The sequence below is a fragment of the Giraffa tippelskirchi genome, chromosome 1 (assembly GCF_054371585.1).
Source record: "Giraffa tippelskirchi isolate mGirTip1 chromosome 1, T2T-mGirTip1v1.2.pri, whole genome shotgun sequence".
NCBI classification, from domain to species: Eukaryota; Metazoa; Chordata; class Mammalia; order Artiodactyla; family Giraffidae; genus Giraffa; species Giraffa tippelskirchi.
The window spans coordinates 64,606,687-64,612,258 of record NC_137275.1 but is presented as its reverse complement, the minus strand read 5'-3'; the positions used below and the strand labels follow the sequence as shown (position 1 = coordinate 64,612,258).

Sequence of the window (5,572 nt, the reverse complement as noted above, 5' to 3'; positions counted from 1 at the left end):
CCTCAGCTTGGGACACCAGCACTGGAGCCCCACTGGGCTCCCCACAAGTGTGACCTAAGGCCTGGAGTGGGGGTCATTTCACATGAGGGTGCCAGGAACCCAGGCCAGATGTTTCCCCCTTGTCCGGGTGGTCAGACTCTTCACGTGCCCCACTCTTGACCTGGACACAAAATCTCTTCCCTTTCCAGGCTTCTCCAGGAAGACCGTCTCTTTGAGTGTGTGGAAATGCTGCTGTTTGTAAAAGATGCGTAGGGTTGGAGTCTGGGGGTGGTGCTAACACAGCAGAGCCCAGGGTACTTCACACCCTTAGACACAGGTCTCTTTTCTCCCCAGACTTCTTTGAGTGTGGCTTCCCATGTGCTGAATCACATGTAGGTGCTCTTTCTGTAGCACAAAATGATTGAATGTCAGGAATTTCACAGGGTTCAGCCTGATGAGCATTTTCCTTTTGGTTGAAATAGTTTGTAAGGTATTTGGTAGTCATATTTAAATACTACATATGAAATTCCACTTATTGGAAGAAGCACACTGCTTGAGGCTGAAGTCTGATGTGGATTTGAAACCTTGCTTATACATTTTTTACTGTGTTATGTTGAAGAGGCTATTCCGCTCTCTTTATCTTAGTTTTCTCGTGTATAAAATAGGAATTAGGTATTTATAGGAATCAGACGTTTGGAGGGAAGGATTAAATGCAGTCCCCTATGGGAAAAGTGCCTCACACAGGGTCATCACATAAGTAAACCTCCCCAGAAATGTGCTATTTAGGTCCATAGAGACTACTGTAATTGGGTCACCCATAGCATGTTAGAAGTGATGGACTGCACATTGTCAATCAACACCATTTAGAAGCTACTGAGCCCAGTTTGGGCTTCCCTAGTAGCTCAGCTGGTAAGGAACCTGCCTGTAATGCAACAGATCCTGGTTAGATTCCTGGGTCAGGAAGATTCCCTGGAAAAGGGGGAGCCTACCCACTTCAGTATTCTTGGGCTTCCCTGGTGGCTCAGCTGGTAAAGAATCCACCTGCAATGTGGGAGACCTGGGTTCCATCCCTCGGTTGGGCAAGTCCCGTGGAGAAGGGAACAGCTACCCACTCCAGTACTCTGGCCTGGAGAATTCCATGGACTGTGTAGTCAATGGGGTTGCAAAGAGTCGGACAAAACTGAGTGACTTTCACTTTCACGTCACTGACCTCAGTCCAGTAAAATGAAATCTTAGCTGTGACCTCAATTTACTTAGCACTGTGCTCAGGCCTGAGGATGAAGGTGAGGTCTTTGCAAAGTGCATCACTTTTTGGTTTTTCTCTTTAACTTTATAGGGAGCTTGCTGGGATTCTTAACTGCACACGATTAATATGTAGGAACCAGGAATGTAGAAAACAGATTTTAAAATATTAGCAAACCCTGCTTGATTCGGTCTTAGAAAGAGACATTGATTTAAATAGGGAAACATTTTCTCTCAAGGTTATGTTTTTGAAATATCAGGCTACAGAGCATGGGTGCAATGTCATACATTTTGCTCATTTATGTGTTTCCCAGATGCTGCACCATGTGTGATCTTGCTCAGCCATCCAAACTGTAAAATAAAAGATTACCGAAACATTATTGGGTATGTATAAGAAATTACATTGTGAGTCATAGCTGATTTTTCAGTTCTTGTTTTTCTCTTTCAGTTGAGCCAACGATTCTCTGTTTTGTTTTTTTTTTTTTTGGTCTGAAATCCCCTAGATGGCACTAGAGAATCCTGTATCTAAGTGGTTTATATAATACTCCTAAGTAGCTGAAGAGAAGTAGTTTTTATTTTTCTGCAAATAAATGTTAATAAGAAGTTGAACAGGATGGGATGTAATGTGCAAGGTTAACATTTATGTATTCTGTATACTAGGTTCTCCTTGAAAGTAAAAATTAGTAGTTTTTTAACTGTGGGTGTCTCAGAACTGGGTTTTGGTATTTTCATTAGCATGGAATTCATTTGGTGCAGACATAAAGACACGTAGAAATAGCAGAGATCCTGAGGCTGATTCTTGACCGAAATGACATTCATATTAGAGACATAAAATACAATATCTACATCTCCTAGGATGGGAGGGGGTGGGTTTTTAATCCTCATCTCCTACATTGGCACGTGGATTCTTTACCATTGAGCCACCTGGGAAGCCCAAATTTTATTCAAGACGTCATACAAAATATTCATCTTCCTCCTCTTCTTTATCTTGATTAAACTGGAGTAATGAAATTTGTAACTTTGCAACTACTTGTAACCAATCACATAGATTATGTTTCTCCAAACATTTTTGGTGAGATATTTCAAATACCTTTTGAAAAAAGGCACCCCAGAAGTTACAGTAATCTCACTTTTGCTTCTTTCGATTGTTACAGCGTCTCCATTAAGATTTCCAGCTTTTCCATTCACTTTGATTCTTTCCTGAAGAAACTGCTCAAAACTTAACAGCATCCATGATTCCATCTTTGACAGGATGAGTACTGTCAAGAGGAAACATCAGGACCTGCTTCTTTTCATTGCCCCCTTTGCCACAAGCATTTTCATAGGAGTCATGGCTGCAGTGTAGGCAGATAGGGAGCTGGGTGAAGGGAGTGGGTTTAGGTTGGGTTCCTGAATTCAAGTGGCTCAGAAAATGCATAGGTGAGATGAGTGAAGAGGCCTGGCTGTAAGACTGTGGGGTTAGTGGTCTGTATGGCTGAACCACACAGCTGTCAGGAGGAGGGACCAGTAAAAAACAGCAGTCCTGTAGGTGCAGGGTGGCCCGTAGGTGTGAGCTAAAAACTTTTGTAAATTTCATCCTGATAGTTTTCAGATTGGGAATGTAAGGCTGAGATAATGTCTGACCTTACTCAAGGTTGCAAAGTTGTTTAGCGATAGAGTTAGGCTTCTAATTCCACTACTCTGATCATTCACCCCTTCCCCTCTCCCCCTATAATTGCACCATCATCTGCCAAAGTTGTCTCTGGCACCCCACACCCATCATAGTTCTTTCCTTGCCCTCCCTTCAAACATCCAGGGCCCTTGGATCATGTGACAGTTGGGTCCTCTGAGCTGCAAGTGGCTTGAGTGCCCCCGCTCCCCCACCATTCAAGAGCCTTTAACAGGGATAGCACACTTCAAGTCAAGCAGCCCCAAGGTTTGCTAATTTGCAGCTCAGTGATGTCATCATGGGCCCAGGATTTTTCCATTTTTGCACTTTGCCATTTTCCCATTTTCAGTTTTTGCCCCCATGGGTGAAAAATTGCTGTGGTAGCTCCACATTTCACATAGACACAAGCACACCCAGTGATGAAAGAGACACTTTTCTGTCCCTGGCTCTCATTCATTTAGTGAGGAAACCTTTCTTAGAAGCTATGAGTGGACTTCCCTTCAGGTCTACATTGGCCAGACCTGGATGACTCTGGCCACCAAACCATGACTACTAAGGTAAAGAGACAACCAGATTGCCTGATGGAGGTGTCCCTGCCCCAACAGAAGGATTTAGAAATGAGTAGGGCTGTTCTAGGTTTACAAAGTGACTAAATGTCCGACTGTACTTAGGGTCCAGGATACAGGAAGGAGAAATGTGCTATTCAGAGGAGTCCCTTGGGATGAAGAATTATGTCACTCAAAGGCCAACAATATGCCTGTTGAGAAGCCGTACCACTCAATCATGACCTGCTATGGAGTCATCGGTAAGGTAGTGGACATTGAATCGACAGGAAAGAAGGGAGGTGTGGCTACTGAGTCAGCAATCAACAGCCCCCTTCTTGTTCTTGCTCTAGTCCTGCATCACCACTTTTGGAATTCCATACAAATGTGTAAGGTCAAGTGCTCAAAGAAGGCCAGACTCCCCCGGTCTTTTGGTAATCAGTTATAATCAAATCAAAGAGAATATAAAAATTATCAGGAGTTCACTTGGATGACACTCATGGGGAAATAGCTGTTCTTCTTCTTGAAAATAAAAATGAAAGCAAACAGTGCTTTAGTTTTCACTGGGGTGGGCTTCCCAGGCATCGCTAGTGGTAAAGAACCTGCCTGCCAATTCAGGAGATGTAAGAGACTTGGGTTCAATGTCTGGATTGGGAAGATCCTCGGGAGGAGGGCGTGGCAACCCACTCCAGTTGGAGTGGAGATTCTCATGGACAGAGGAGCCTGGCAAGCTACAGTCCATGGGGTCACAAAGAGTCGGATACGAATGAAGCAACTTAGCATGCACCCACAGGGTGGGATATAGATGGGTTTGTTTGTTGGTTTTTTCTGTTGCAGGGTTGAGAGAGTTAGGGGGCCACCAGGAGCTGGTGAATGGCACGGATTTTCTGTCAGATGCCCTGAGTATCGTGGGAGAGGATGAACAAAGGTGAGGCCTCAACATCATTTTATGGAAATAACTCAGGCTCTTAAGTCACACAGAATTTGCTCACCAAGTCTAGACTTGCTGTGAACTCTATGCAGAAGGTTACCAAAGGTCTCTGAACCGCAATTATGAATCTTCAAAATAAGGCTAACTACGACACCTACCTGATAAATCTTTGCCATGATTACATGGGCAGCAGAAGGCAAGTCCCTAGCCCAGTGCTCAGTAAACATCAAGTGCCATGTCTGTTTTCTGAACATGACATTGTGATTTATTTACTTACCCTTTCTCGCCACATAGATTTGCAAGATTAAGCAGATAAAAATACATGTATGTGTATGTTCTAAGTCACTTCAGTTGTGTCCGACTCTTTGGGACCCTATGGACCGTGGCCTACCAGGCTCCTCTGTACATGGGATTCTCCAGGCAAGGATACTGGAGTAGGTTGTCATGCCCTCCTCCAAAAATACATGTCTCCCAGTTAAATTTGAAGTTCAGATAAAGAATTGATAATTTATTAGTGTAAGGATGTGCCAAGCACTTTCGGATACAGCTATCCTAATAAATTATTGTTTGTCTGTCTGAACTTCGAATTTAACTGAGAGTCCTGTATTTTATCTTCCAACCCTATCTCTACATTCCATCTCTTCCCTGGATTCTCTCCAGCCAGAGAATAAATAAATGAAACCCAAATTAAATATCACTCTCTCATTCATGTATTTTAACCTTAGTGGGGACCTGGCAGACCAGTGATGTCACCTTCAGCTTCTTTTGGTAAGCAAACATTCTCTAAGCTTGGAAGGAGAGGACCCTGCCTCGACAGAGTGGATCAGGTCTCAAAAGCCATGTTGGTCTTATGAACTTCGTGGTTAATCTTCTTGCAGAGGGTTTTCTTTCACAGTTGGCTGTTCTGTGTCTGCATAGATCTGCAGTAAATACTGTACTGCAGTGCTGAAAACGGAGGAAAAACATTACCATCTGCATCTACAGCTTGCAAATTACAGCTTGCAATCACCTACTATTAAATAAAGACACTTTAACAATATTTTGGGTTTTAAATTAGCAATTTACATCACAAGACTCTGAAAATACTAGTCTTTTAATACTGCAATTTTCTTTCCTTTTAACCAGGCATCAACATGTATTGAATTTTTTAAAAACGCAATACAAAGTAATGTTTATTTAAACAATAGCCACCAATGGTATGAGGCTCACAGATGGAAATCCAATAGTTTC

General features: G+C 42.9%; 1 pseudogene; it reads right to left on the bottom strand.

Moving 5' to 3' along the window:
- Positions 1-2,173: 2,173 nt before the first annotated feature.
- Positions 2,174-2,553, bottom strand: LOC145515521 (large ribosomal subunit protein eL22 pseudogene; annotated as a pseudogene).
- Between the last annotated feature and the right edge of the window lie 3,019 nt (positions 2,554-5,572).